Source organism: Sus scrofa, chromosome 8, assembly GCF_054392235.1.
Source record: "Sus scrofa isolate SSC_HxYL_T2T_F1_AM1 chromosome 8, Sscrofa_HxYL_maternal_Yorkshire_Landrace_v2.0, whole genome shotgun sequence".
Taxonomy (NCBI): domain Eukaryota; kingdom Metazoa; phylum Chordata; class Mammalia; order Artiodactyla; family Suidae; genus Sus; species Sus scrofa.
In genome coordinates, this window is record NC_139390.1 from 73,804,585 (window position 1) to 73,819,059 (window position 14,475).

At 40.9% G+C, this 14,475-nt stretch overlaps 1 long non-coding RNA gene across 1 annotated transcript in view; it reads right to left on the bottom strand.

Moving 5' to 3' along the window:
- The window catches only part of LOC146400856 (uncharacterized), a 22,251-nt gene continuing 7,776 nt past the window's right edge, over positions 1-14,475 (bottom strand). The window contains exon 2 of the long non-coding RNA XR_014812661.1: positions 1-2,193. This is a non-coding gene — a long non-coding RNA (uncharacterized LOC146400856). The remainder of the gene's footprint in view (positions 2,194-14,475) is intronic.

Here is a 14,475-nt window from a genome sequence, read left to right on the forward strand (position 1 = left end):
ACTTTATGAAATATTTTATTTTTAAGTGTTTAAATTTTTTAAGTAAACAGTACAGGTTAGAGCAGAATAAGACAACAATCACAAAGGCAATAGTACATAAACGACCACGTACATGAATAAAGTTTGGGAAAACACTTATTTAATTCAATTGTCTCACTTATGGGTGAGGAATCTAACACCCAGAAGAGTAATGTCTTTCTTCAAATTCTACTTACCCTCACAGCCTGAAAAACCCAGGCCTTCAGATTTCTCATTCAGTGCTCTCACACAGATCCTCCACAGCAGTCAAGCATTCATTCAAGAATCTAATGAAAGCTATGAATCATCTTTCTTAAAAAAAAAAAAAAAAAAGTAAATGGAACGTTCCCATGTGGTGCAGCAGGTTAAGGATCTGGTATTGCTGCAGCTGTGGCGCAGGTTGCAACTACAGTGCAAATTCAATCCCTGACCCAGGAATTTCCATATGCTGCAGGTGCAGCCAAAAAAAAAAAAAAAAAAAAGTAAATGGAGAGAACTCAAAAAATTCTGCCCACAATTTCAGTGATTACACAGATGGCCTAAAGTCTAACATTCAAATACCTACCAGTATATGGTATTGTATGAGCTGAAGCAAATATTCAAACTGACCCAGATGCACAGTCTGAATTTTATTAGAACTTGAAAATACTCTCTTTGAGAAAACAAGTCTCAAACACATGAAAGCTATGAATCCCTAGGTGTGTTCCTCTTTCACACAAAGCTGCTTGCTCTGAAGGGATGGCCCATATAGACTGCACATGACTACCAGAAAAAAGACATCAACACACAGGTTGCACTACATTTTGCAAAGAGGGGCACAAAAGTTGGGACACTTCTTTTCTTTGATAAACACCAAAGACAAGGGAAAAAGTAAGAGTACTGGCAACCACACTCCGTAAGCCAGACACTAGAAAGAGAATTCCCAGGTTAGAGATGGTCGTTATGAAACTGATTGTCATCACACTTCTGCTGACGCTTTCAGCTCTCTCCCTGCACTTTCATCTTTCCCAGGACTCAGCAGCTTTCTGCCCACAGACCCACCTAACCACCGGTTTGATAATGACTTAAAGATAAGCTGCGGTGAGCAAGGAGAAGGAAATGACTGTGGGTTTTCCAGAGTGGATGGGGATTTACATTCTAATTTATACATGAACTAGAAATGTATGGGTGCTATTTAAAGATGTATTTAGAAAACTTACATGAAAAGATCAACCCTGGAGTTATGTGTCTGGCGCACTTTGGACATCATTTCAAAATGACTGTCTGGGGGATGCTACCTCCATGAAGCAAGGAAGACTAAGCTGCATCAGCCAGAAGCTGAAACATTATTCAGGTCATAACCTTGGAAAAATGGAGAAAGAAAGACAGAAACCCTTATAGAGACTGTCCTTCTGTCTTGGACCTCTGATGCTTCCTATCATATCCATCCCACACCCAAACAGGCCAAGTCAGCTACTTTCAAGCCAAGTTTATGAAGTGTGGGTGTGTGTGTATAAATATATATATAGCATTTGTCTCCTTTTTTGCAGTTTTAGAAATGTTGGCGCCAAGCACACATTTCTGTGAAAAGGTCCCCAGAGCTAAGGATGGTTACCCAGCCCAATCTCCTGGAAAGCACATCCAACAAAGATCAACATAGTGAATACCATGCACTAAGTGCTATTTTAGGCATTTAAAGAACAGCAGTAAACAGAGCACCAAATCGGTGACAAGTAATGACAAGCCCTTGAATGAAAACTAAAACAGAGTGAGGGAAGAAAGAGGAAGAAAGACTACAGGTGGCCAGGGAGCTCCCTGAGGAGGTGACATTTGAATGCGATGATTTCAAAACGGAAAGGTTCTTAGAGAACAACTACTCAAACCCATACGTTACGTTTTTTAAAAATGAAACAGTGCATGCTAAATAAGCTAAATAACTTGCTCAAGTTTACACAGAGAAGAGACTCATAGGAACAAAGATTAGAAACCAGCCTGGGATCATGTGCTACCTTCAACCACATTCTGAAGTATCTTCTGAGTCCTGGTGTCATAGAGGTGGAAGAAAACGTGAAGTAACCCCAACTCCACGCTTGCATGTCATGACATTGGTATAATACAATGGTTTAAACAGACCAGTTCTGCCCTTCCTGGCTTGTGACCCCTTTCCTTCTTCACTCTGTGCCCCAGCTTCCTTACCTGAAAACAAAACACACAAGGTTGAGAAAGCTAGTAAACATCAACATGCTAAGAATTTACAGTAGTGACTTGCATATTAAGAGTTCAATAAACACTAGGAATTACTGTGCTTTTTAGAACTACTAATATATGTAACATCACTTATCGTTACAATTGTTTAAAATCTGCCTCCCCTGCTAGCGCATAAGCTCTCTGATGACAGGGATACTTGTTTTGTTTACCTCCAGTATCTCCAGATGCTAGAATGGTACCTAACTCAGAATATTTGCTTGATAAAGATTTACCAAATGAATTAACGAATTAAAAATGTGTAATTACTATAGATTTTGGAAAAGAAAGCAAAGTTGGAGAGAATTTTGCCAGTAAAATCTGCCATTGCAGATTTTGACTTAATGAGGCTCGAATTTAGACTCACTATTTGTTGCCACAAGAGAGGGCTTTAAGTGAGCAATAGCCTGACTACTTTGTATAAGCAGCTAAGTCTGCTCGGTCCTCTACTTTACACTGCCCGTAATTAGTTATCATAAGAGCCAACTTCAGTTAAGCTTCTGCAATTGGACTTAATTCACTCAGCAAACACATTTTGAGCACCTACTAGGCCCTGTACTGTACTAGCTACTAGAGACACAATGATACTAAGATGACTAGGTAATTCAGATGCTGCGGGACATACTGCTCTTATTTAAGCACTCAAAAAACAGAAAAGCTGACTCTGCTGGGAGAAAAGGGGGAAGTTTCACAGGAGAGGGGATTTTTGAGCTGCCTCTGAAAAGATACAGAGGTTGGGTTTTTTTTGTTTGTTTGTTTTTTTGTTTTTTGTCTTTTTGCCTTTTTGAGAGCTGCTCCTGCAGCACATGAAGGTTCCCAGGCTAGGGGTCGAATCGGAGCTGTAGCCTCCAGCCTACACCAGAGCCACAGCAACACGGGATCCGAGCCACGTCTGCAACCTACACCACAGCTCACGGCAACGTCAGATCCTTAACCCACTGAGCAAGGTCAGGGATCAAACCCTCAACCTCATGGTTCCTAGTCAGATTCATTAACCACTGCGCTAGGACAGGAACTCCAAGATACAGAGTTTTTTAAGTGGAAGAAGTAAAGAGGGAATTCTAGACTCAGGAACCACAAGTGCAGATGGACAAATATTCAGAAAGATCTGGAGAGTCTGGGGAAGGGAAATGAAACAATATGGCAGGAGTGTCAGGATGTCAGGAAGTATTCTTCAGTGTTGGGTTAAGAAAAACAAGAGGAGGCAGATGATGACTTGTTTGCCAAGCTAAGGAGTTTACATTTTGTTCCGCAGCTCCCAGAGAAGGGATACAGGGCCAGAACTGGTTTGAATGGAATTAAGTGTGACAGCAGTAAAGTGGGTTGGAGAATATCTCTGAATGGGGAGCAGCTGGAGGCATGAATCCTGACAGAACTGCTTCTGTCCTCTGAGTCTTATTTCCTCTCTGTCTCCCTGACTTCTCTCCCTCCCTCCTCTCTCTCTCTCTCTCTCTCTCTCCCTCTCTCTCCCCCCTCTCTGTGTGTGTGACTCTCCATCTCTCTCTCTCTCTCCATCTCTCTCTCTCTCTCTCTCTCTCTCACACACACACACACACACACACACCCCTTCTGGCTTCTCTGCTTTTTTTTAATGGCCACACCCAAGGCATATGGAAGTTCCCAGGACAGGGATTGAATCCAAGCCACATCTTCAACACGCACAGATCCTTTAACCCACTGCACCTGGCCTGGCCAGGGATGGAACCTGCACCTCCACAGTGACCTGAGATGCTGCAGTCAGATTCTTAAGCCACTGCCTCTCTGCTTTCTTTCACTCTCCCCCTCTCTCGGGCTCACTGCCTCTTCCATTATCATTTTTTGATGTACTGAGTCTCAAACCTGGAATGTGGTATCAGTTAAGAACTGCTCAAAACAAAATATCATGTGGTAAAATGGACACTAAATTGAAAGTCAGTGCTCCCAACACTGACCCTAACCAGTAGTGAAACCCTGAAAAAAATAATCTCTCTAGAACTTCATGCCCCTTATCTGCACAACAAAATGGCTGAATGACCAGATTTTACTTAATTCCACAAATATTAACTGAGTCCCTACTAGGTTCATGTGCTAGAGATTCAGTAATAGACAAAACAGATAAATTCCCTGCATTTATTGTAGAAGAGAAAGACAGACAACAAAATTTGTTAGGAAAGTATACATTAATTGATGGTGAGTGCAATGGAAAAAAATAAAGCAGGACAGGGATTAGTGAGGATGATAAAATTTGCGTGAAGACCTAAAGGAGGGAAAGGAGTAAGCTATGTAGGCTCTGGGGAAAAGCACTCTAAGCCAAGGGCTCCTCAAAGGTCCAGAGGCAGAAGCAACCCTTGTGTGATCAAGATGAAGTAGCACAGCCAGTGTGGCCTGAGCAGAGGAAGCAGCATACAAAGTAGGAAAAGAAGGACATCAGACAGATGGGGTCAGACATGCAGGGCCTTGTGGCTGTATAAGGACTGTCTTTAACATAGGCTGACGTGAGGGCCCACTGGGGGAAGGTCCTGATCTGGCTTATATATTTAATGTGTCACTCTGGCTGCTGACTAGAGAATAAACTGAAAAGGAACAAGAAGCAGAGGGACCACTAGGGTGGTAAGACTGGGCCACAGTGGATGGAAGTCATGCAAAATGGTTTGATTCTGGATCCATTCCAGAGGGAGAGCTGACAGGATGTGCCAAGGAACGGGAAGAGTGATGAGTCAAGGATGGCCCAAGGTTTTAGGTCTGTGAAACTAGGACAGGGACACAATCCCTTAGATGATCCTAAGGTCTCCTCTGACTCACAGAGTCTATGATTTGGAGAAACTTTTTCTCTTTCTTCATGGTGGAATCTTCCACTCATTTAGAAACTAGTTCTCAAAAAACTGAACATGTACGATATCTCTTTCACAGTATTTTCTCTCCTCAGGAAGCTTTACAATAAAGGAAAACCTACGACAAAAGTTTTTTTTTAAAAAAAATGAAAGAGGAGTTCCCATCGTGGGGCAGTGGTTAACGAATCCAACTAGAAACCATGAGTTTGCGGGTTCGATCCCTGGCCTTGCTCAGTGGGTTAAGGATCTGGCATTGCCATGAGCCGTGGTGTAGGTCGCAGACGCCACTCGGATCCCGCACTGCTGTGGCTCTGGCATAGGCTTGGCAGCTACAGCTCTGATTAGACCCCTAGCCTGGGAACCTCCATATGCTGCAGGGAAGCGGCCCTAGGAAAGGCAAAAAGACAAAAAAAAAAAAAAAAAAAAAAAAAAAAAAAAAAAGAAAGAAAGAAAGAAACGCAATCTTGGAGTTCCTGTTGTGGCTTAGCGGTAACAAACCCAACTAGTATCCATGAGGACACAGGTTTGATCCCTGGCCTCTGTCAGTGGGTTAAAGATCCAGGGTTGCCATGAGCTGTGGGGTAGGTCACAGATGTGGCTCAGATCTGGCGTTGCTGTGGCTGTGGTTGGAAGCTGCAACTCAGATTTGACCCCTAGCCTGGGAACTTCCATATGGTGTGGGTGTGGCCCTAAAAAAAAAAAAAAAAACTTTTCCAGTTACTTATCTATTGAACACTAAATTATGCTGGGTTCCTAGATTTCTTATAGATAAGGCAAATACTTAATTGCCGTTGGGCCCAGAATGATCTTGTTATCAAAGGAAAGCAGGAGAACTAAGATGAACCCAGGCAACCCTCCTACACCGTAGATGGGAATGTAAATCAGTGCAACCACTATGGAAAACAGTATGGAGGTTCCTCAGAAAACTAAAAATAGAACTATCATATGCTCCAGCAATCCCACCCCTGGGCATATATCCAGACAAAGCTATAATTCAAAAAGATACATGTACCCCTATATTCATAGCAGCACTATTCACAGTAGCCAAGACATGGGAACAACCTAAATGTCCATCAACAGATTAATGGATAAAGAAGATGTGGTACATATATACAATGGAATACTACTCAGCTATAAAAAAGAATAAAATAATGCCGTCTGCAGCAACATGGATACAATTAAAGATTATCACACTAAGTGAAGTAAGTAAAAGAGAAAGACACACACCATATTATATCACTTGGATGTAGAATCTAAAATATGGCACAAATGAACTTATCTACAAAACAGAAACAGACTCACAGACATACAGAACAGACTTGTGGTTGCCAAGGGGGAGGGGAAGGGAATGGGATGTACTAGGAGTTTGGCGTTGGTAGATGCAAACTATTACACTTAGAATGGATAAGCAGTGAGGTCCTACTGTACAACACAGGGATATATGCCCAATCTCCTGGGATAAACCATGATAGAAAATAATATTTTTAAAAAGACTGTATATAGATGTATGACTGAATCATTTTGCTATACAGCAAAAATTGGCGCAATATTCTAAATCAACTAACTTTAATTTTAAAAAATATTTATGGACCCCAGGCCAGAAACAGAGGGAAAATGCCTGGGGGCAATGCTAACTTACTAATGCTGATGGTTCCAGTCAAAGGATACCCTCTGTGCTGCTATTTTCCCAGTCCTATGTTGACAGTATTTTGAAAAGTAGAAAGTGGAGGACACAGACATTGGTGCAAACTCATGCTCTGTCTGTGTAGCCTCAGCTTCTGTTTGTTACTTAGTCACCTTGAGCCTCAGTCATCAACAGTATTAAGTAACTACCGTTCATAGTTATGAGGAAAAGACAATATATCTGAAGTATACAATTCTAACCCTACATCTTGGGCTGAACAAACAGGTGGTAGCACCAACTTCACACTGGTCTAGCATCCCAAAGGTGGGTCTAGGAGACCCACTCCCTGCAAGCAGATGGGTGAATGTCAATGGTGGCAGGTGGGAAAGGGAGCCTGTACAGCACAAAAGCCGTAAACAGAGGGCTGCATCCTGTGTCTATGGGCCTACTGAGGAAGGAGAGCTGAGATATGTGCATGATTTCAGGGTAGATGTATCAGTGTAGATGCCAGCATTTCTGAAACAAGTGATTAGATGGTGTCTGGTAAGAAATGATGTGATAGACTCAGCAAGCTTCAACTTACTCAATTATCTAGTCTGCTCTAACTGTTTATTTAAAAGTTGATTCATCTTGCCCAGTATGCACTACACTTCCAATTCCAAGAAAAAGCCTCTTGTTTTCAGGAGAAGCAAGACAATTTTTTTTTTTTTTTTACTTTTCATGCAATTGTACTTTAAAAAATCATAATTCAGGTTAGGATTTGGAACTGAAATTTCACAAACCCATTTCATGTAAGTTCACTTCCTACTTCATTTTTACAAACAAGCTCTTTATAGAAACTTGGTCCTCCTGTCCTCACACCACTGGTGAAAAATAAACATACCATGTATGTCCATACCATTTTCAGGGAAACTTTTTACTGCAGGCAGACCTGGGTTCAAATTCTCATCCTACCACCTGGCCTTTGGCAAATTATTTGACTTCATTAAGATTCCATTTTTTTCAACAGTAAAATGTTGGTGGGGGAATCACAGTACCCATCACATGGGGCTTTGGTCAATATTAAATAGGATAAATCATCTAAACCACTTAGCCCAGTGCCCAACATACAGTGAATGAAGTTATTTATTGTCATACATTTTAAGGTATTATTACTATAAAAGAATGATAACTAGGTAGGGTTTATGGTCACTACCCTATTGATTAAATTTTTATATCTATTTCTTCTCAAAAACTATTTTAGACAGTTCACAGCAAAAAAAAATAGTAAGGTTAGTTACGTTAGAAGGTAGACAAAGCAGAAAGGAAGTTCATAGGCTCAATTGTCAGTTACCTACAATTAGTTAACCCTCTGTCTCTTTCCACTCCCATGGTTCCTCCATCACGCTTCTCCTAAATTCAAATGGCACTGGAATGGCCATGGGCATTCTGGGAAGCTGAGATGGGGAGACATTTAGTTTGGGTTTAGTGTGACAGATGTGTATGATACACAGTAAACTCTTATAGAGAGTTACAACATGGCTAGCCATCCTCATGAGGGAATGGCTTCTACAAAGATTCCTACTTTCCACGCCTAACTCTCTATACCTACTCATTCTCCACGTGACCTGAAGGTGCAGGACCAGAGATCATATCGTGATATGAATATGTCTTGGAAGCTGGCACTGGAAACACATGAGTAGAGGAGGAGAAATAGGGCTTCAGATGCCTGGATGCTGTAATAGAGGTCAGGCAGCTACTAAAAACATTAAGATGTTTTTCCATATGTTATAATGTTTGTACTATTTGTTAACTCTTTAAAATCTGAAATTTTTTTGCAATTTCTTTACTTATTTATTTTATTTTATTTTATTTTATTTTTGTCTTTTTGCTATTTCTTTGAGCCGCTCCCGAGGCATATGGAGGTTCCCAGGCTAGGGGTCCAATCGGAGCTATAGCCACTGGCCTACGCCAGAGCCACAGCAACGCGGGATCCGAGCCACGTCTGCAACCTACACCACAGCTCACGGCGACGCTGGATCGTTAACCCACTGAGCAAGGGCAGGGACCAAACCTGCAACCTCATGGTTCCTAGTTGGATTCGTTAACCACTGCGCCACGACGGGACTCCCCTCTTTACTTATTTAATCAAACATTTTTCTTACTTAAATTTTTGTGTTGTTTTTCTTAAAGCCCCCCAGATTATACTAAAGACCTCATATATCCTGTATCAACTATTAATTAAGCATCAAATATTTAGCTTTTCTAGTAACCAGAGTGATAGGAAAACACAGAATGTTAACACATTTCTTATTACAGCAAAGGAGGAAATAAATCATATCAATAGTTGTAAGAAAAATGATTAATATTCTTAAAATAAGATGCAGAAGGAAAAGGCACTGCTCTGGATACCCTACAATCAATGCGACTCCAGAAAAATAAGTTATTAGATAGCAAGGACAAGATTTTTCCTAAATTAGAATTCTGGAAGAATTTCCCCTGTATAGTTTTATATAATGCATATTAAGTGATATAGTTCAGCTTTCAACAATATTTTATGGAAAAGTCCTTCACTAGGCTTGAGATTCTGTTTGACTAGCCTTGCTCCTCTCTTCTAGCCTTATGTCTTTCTCACTGGAATCCTTTTGCAGCCATTCTAGACTTTTCTAAGTTGTTAGAATTCACCTTGTTTATTCTTCCTCCAGACTTCACCAATGCTATTCTCTGCCTTGAACACTTTCCTATGTTCTGACTACCTTCAACTCAGGCTATAGCTTACATCTCACTTTCTCTGGGACACCGTCCATAAAATCCTCCTACATGCTCTGAACTGCTCCAGTCTTACTCCTCACCACACAGTATTACACCTGACATTGCCAGCTCTAGATCCACTGTTGGATAAACTCCATGATGGCACAGACTTGTGTCTGAGGTGTTCACCATCATAATGAACTCACTCACTTACTGTGTCCAGCACATGCCAGGCACTTGATAAGAATAGGTTTTCAGAGTTCCCATCATGGCTCAGTAGTTAGCAAGCCCAATTAGTGTCCATGAGGACTTGGGTTTGATCCCTGGCCTTGATCAGTGGGTTAAAGATCTGGCATTGCCGTGAGCTGAGGTGTAGGTCACAGACGCAGCTCAGATCCTGCGTTGCTGTGGTTGGGGTGTAGGCTGGCAGCTACAGCACCAATTCGACCCCTAGCCTGGGAACTTTCACATGCCATAAGTATGGCCCTAAAAAGACCAAAAAAAAAAAAAAAAAAAGAGAGAGAGAGAGAGTGGATTTCCTACAAGGGTCTCTCATCTGTGAGCTTTAGTAAATGCACCTAAGTGAAGGTGATTCTTCAAAGGAGCTAACTAATCTAAAGGTGTAGGCTACCCATAATGTGACTTGATCCAGAGACAGATTTTGGAGTTCCCGGGAGAGGGGTTAAATAGTTCTTTTCCCAAAAACCACTCCTCTCAACCAGGAATTTCAGCAGAATTCAACTGCAAATATTTTAAGGTTCTCTTGGATTGCAAGTCCAGACTGCTAATATCCTACTCTGCTGATGAAGGACAACATCACATGCCTTGGAAAATAAATAGGCAAGTTCTTGTTAAAGAAACAGAAATGTAGTGAAGTCTAAGGACATTCCCAAAGTTCCAGGGTTGGTAAGTGATCAGTCGAGAACTGGGGGAGTTCCCTGGGGGCTTAGTGGGTTAAGAATCTGGCATTGTCACTGCTCTAGGGCAGGTTCTGTCCCTGGCCTGGGAACTTCTGCATGCCACAGGTGTGGCAAAAAAAAAAAAACAAAAAAAAAAAAACAAAAAAAAAAAAAACAAAAACAAAAAAAAAACAGAACTAGAATCTAGGTATTCTGATTCCCTGTGATTTTTTTCCACTATTAACATCAAGATACCCAGATATGGGCAATGGCAGCCACTGTTATGAAAGAAAGGCCAAAGAAGCTGTGTCTTAATATCAGGGCTTCAATTCAAGCCCAGACAGCATGGACTAGAGGACTGAACAGGGGCCCTGGAGTCAGTCTGTCTGGCTTTAGCTACTTACTGGCTGTCTAACTGAAAAGCTACTTATTCTTTCTGCGTGTTGGTTTCCTTATAGTAAAATGTATATAATAGTAGAACCTATCTCATCAGGGTTTTGTTAGGATTAAGTGAGAATTAATTCATGAAAAGTGCTTAGAGCAGCACCCAGTGTATACAATAAATGGTCACAAAATATGATATTATTTCCATGATTAGATGACATCACAACCAGCTTCCCCAAAGTGTAACAAATAGAAAAACGTCTAACCCATAAACGTTCACCCATAATATTGAAAATCTAACTCACTATGATTCAGGTTTATTCTAAGTACAGGGTGTACAATACTCAGTATTTTGAAACTCAAGGCCTGTGTTCTTAACTATTGGGTTACATTTTCTTCTCAGAGTGAAGAGATAATATGGAGGACAAGATAATATCCTCAGATTCTGAGTCATTTTTAAACTGATTTTCAGTACATATAAACACTACCTGTGAGGGTGGTCCAAAGAAATAACCACCTGCCAGCAGTAACTCAATGGCATCACAGAGTAACTTTTATATTTGTAGACCAAAAGCTGAACTGAGTAAATCTAATATAGTTTATAATCCAGTTGTTTTGGGTTTTGTTGGTTTTTGTTTGGTTGGTTGCTTGGTTGCTTGGTTGCTTGGTTTTTGTTTGTTTGTTTTTTGCTTTTTAGGACCGCACCTGAAGATCACCATAGGGAGGTTCCCAGGCTAGGGGTCGAATTGGAGCTGCAGCTGCCAGTCTACTCCACAGCCATAATGCAGGATCCAAGCCACGTCTGTGACCTCCACCACAGCTCATGGCAATGCTGGATCCTTGCCCCACTGAATGAGGCCAGGGATTGAACCCGCATCCTCATGGATACTAGCCGGATTCACTCCTGCTCTGCCACAACGGGAATTCCCTGTAATCCAGTTTTTTTCTATATTTTATTTATGTATATGTTTGGTTGCTCCTAGAGAGGTTTTTTTGTTTGCTTACTGTCTTTTTGTTCTTTTTTCATCAATAGGCACAACAAGATGAAAGAAATAACCTTAAAAATCCTTAGGACAAACTGGAAGAAAATATTTGCAAATGATGTGACTGATAAGGGTTTAATTTTCAAAATATACAAACAGCTCAAACGACTCAAAAACAAACAAACAAAAAAAGCAACCCAACAGCAAAATGGGCAAAAGACCTAAATAGATATTTCTCCAAAGAAGTTATAAAGGATACTCAACATTGCTGATTATCAGAGAAGTGCAAATCAAAACTACAATGAGGCACCACTTCACACTGCTTAAAATGGCCATAATTAAAAAGGATACAGGTAACAAATGCTGGAGAGGATGTGTAGAAAAGGGAACCCTCCTCCACTGTTGGTGGGAATGTAAATTGGGGTAGCCACTATGGAAAACAGCATGGAGGTTCCTCAAAACACTAAAAATAAATAGAACTACCATATGAACCTGCAGTCCCATTCCTGGGCATATATCTGAACAAAACTCTAATTCGAAAAGATATATGAACCCCAAGTTTCATTGCAGCACTATTTACAATAGCAAAGATATGGAAACAACCTAGATGTCTACCAACAGATGAATGGATACAGAAGATGTAGCATGTATATACAATGAAATTCTACTCAGCCATAAATAATGAAATAATGCTATTTGCAGCAGCATGGATGGATCTAGAAGTTATCATTCTAGGTGAAGTTACGTCAGAAAAAGAAAGATAAATACCATATGATATAACTGATATGTGGAATTTAAAATATGACAGAAATGGACTTATCTACAAAACAGAAACAGACTCATAGACATAGAGAACAGACTTGTGGTTGCCAAGAGGGAGGAGGAGTGGGGGAGAGATGGATTGGGAGTTGGGATTAGCCGATACAAACTATTATATACCGAAAGAATAAACAACAGGGTCCTATTGTATAGCATTGGGAACTATATTCAATATCCTGTGATAAACCATAATAGAAAAGAATTTGAAACAGAAATGTATATATCTATATAGATTATGATTAGAGCTTGCTATATTAATATATAGATATGTATAACTGAATCGTGTGCTGTACTGTAGAAATTAACACTGTAAGTCAACTATATTTCAAGAAAAATAAACTTTTTAAAAATATATAGCATAAGAGTTCCCATTGTGGAGCAGCGGAAATGAATCCGACTAGGAACCATGAGGTTGCGAGTTTGACCCCTGGCCTCACTCAGTGCGTTAAGGATCTGGTGTTGCCATGAGCTGTGGTGTAGGTCGCAGACCCAGCTTGGATCCTGCGTTGCTATGACTCTGGCGTAGGTCAGCAGCTACAGCTCCAATTCGACCCCTAGCCTGGGAACCTCCACATGGCATGGGTGTGGACCTAAAAAAATAATAATAATAAAAATAATAATTCTAGGAGTTCCCGTCGTGGCGCAGTGGTTAACGAATTCGACTAAGAACTATGAGGTTGCGGGTTCGGTCCCTGCCCTTGCTCAGTGGGTTAACGATCCAGCGTTGCCGTGAGCTGTGGTGTAGGTTACAGACGCGGCTCGGATCCCGCGTTGCTGTGGCTCTGGCGTAGGCCGGTGGCTACAGCTCCGATTGGACCCCTAGCCTGGGAACCTCCATATGCCGCGGGAGCGGCCCAAGAAATAGCAACAATAACAACAACAACAACAAAAAGACAAAAGACAAAAAAATAATAATAATAATAATAATAATTCTAGGATATGTGTCAATGGTCAGTAACAAAGCAGATACTGAGCAAGCTCTAATCATAATCATGGGTGACATTTATATATCTACTTATGACATTTATTAAAGCTATTTACTAAGAACTTTAAATGAATTCTCTCATTAAATTCTCAACAAACCAATGAAGAAAATGCTATTATTACCTCCCCACTTCACAAATGAGGAAACTGAGGCTTAAAGAGTTTATTTAAGTCACTTGACTAAGATTTTAAAATAATTAAATCATAGAAACCAGAATCAATCCCACTACTGAGTTCTGACTTAGAAAATTTCCTATCACAATATCTTATGCAAGATGGGTTAGCACCTCAGCTGGGGATCTGGATGAAAAAGCTGCCTAGGAAATGCCTATGGAATAAGACATTATTAATTATTTAGAGATTAAACTACACCTCCTCTTCCCCTATGAAGGAAGGTGTCCCACATTTAGGGCCTGAGGATCTGCTATATGTACAGTACCAGAGAGAAATCAAGATTGTGGATGCTTAGACACAATTTGGCCACCAATAGTGGCTCCCGGAGTTCCCGTCGTGGCTCAGTGGTTAACGAATACTACTAGGAACCATGAGGTTGCGGGTTCAATCCCTGGCCTTGCTCAGTGGGTTAAGGATCCAGCATTGCCGTGAGCCGTGGTGTTGGTTGCAGACGCGACTTGGATCCCGCGTTACTGTGGCTCTGGCGTTGGCTGGTGGCTACAGCTCTGATTAGACCCCTAGCCTGGGAACTTCCATATGCCGCAAGAACCGCCCTAGAAAAGGCAAAAAGACAAAAAAAAAAAAAATAGTGGTTCCCTGTAACCCTACTTTATCTCAGGGGTCCCAAATTCAGTAATCCTACAGCGTGGGAAAGTTCTACTAATAATTCACAGAACTTCAGCTTGACAATCGTGTTCAGAAGATCTATTTGCTCTGAGAATTATGACTGCCTGCTTACTTTTAAGTCCTTAGTTACAAAGTGTAATGTAGAACCACGTAAGTACCTTAATGTATTGATCAGTCAGACACTGTTTACCACTCAGTAC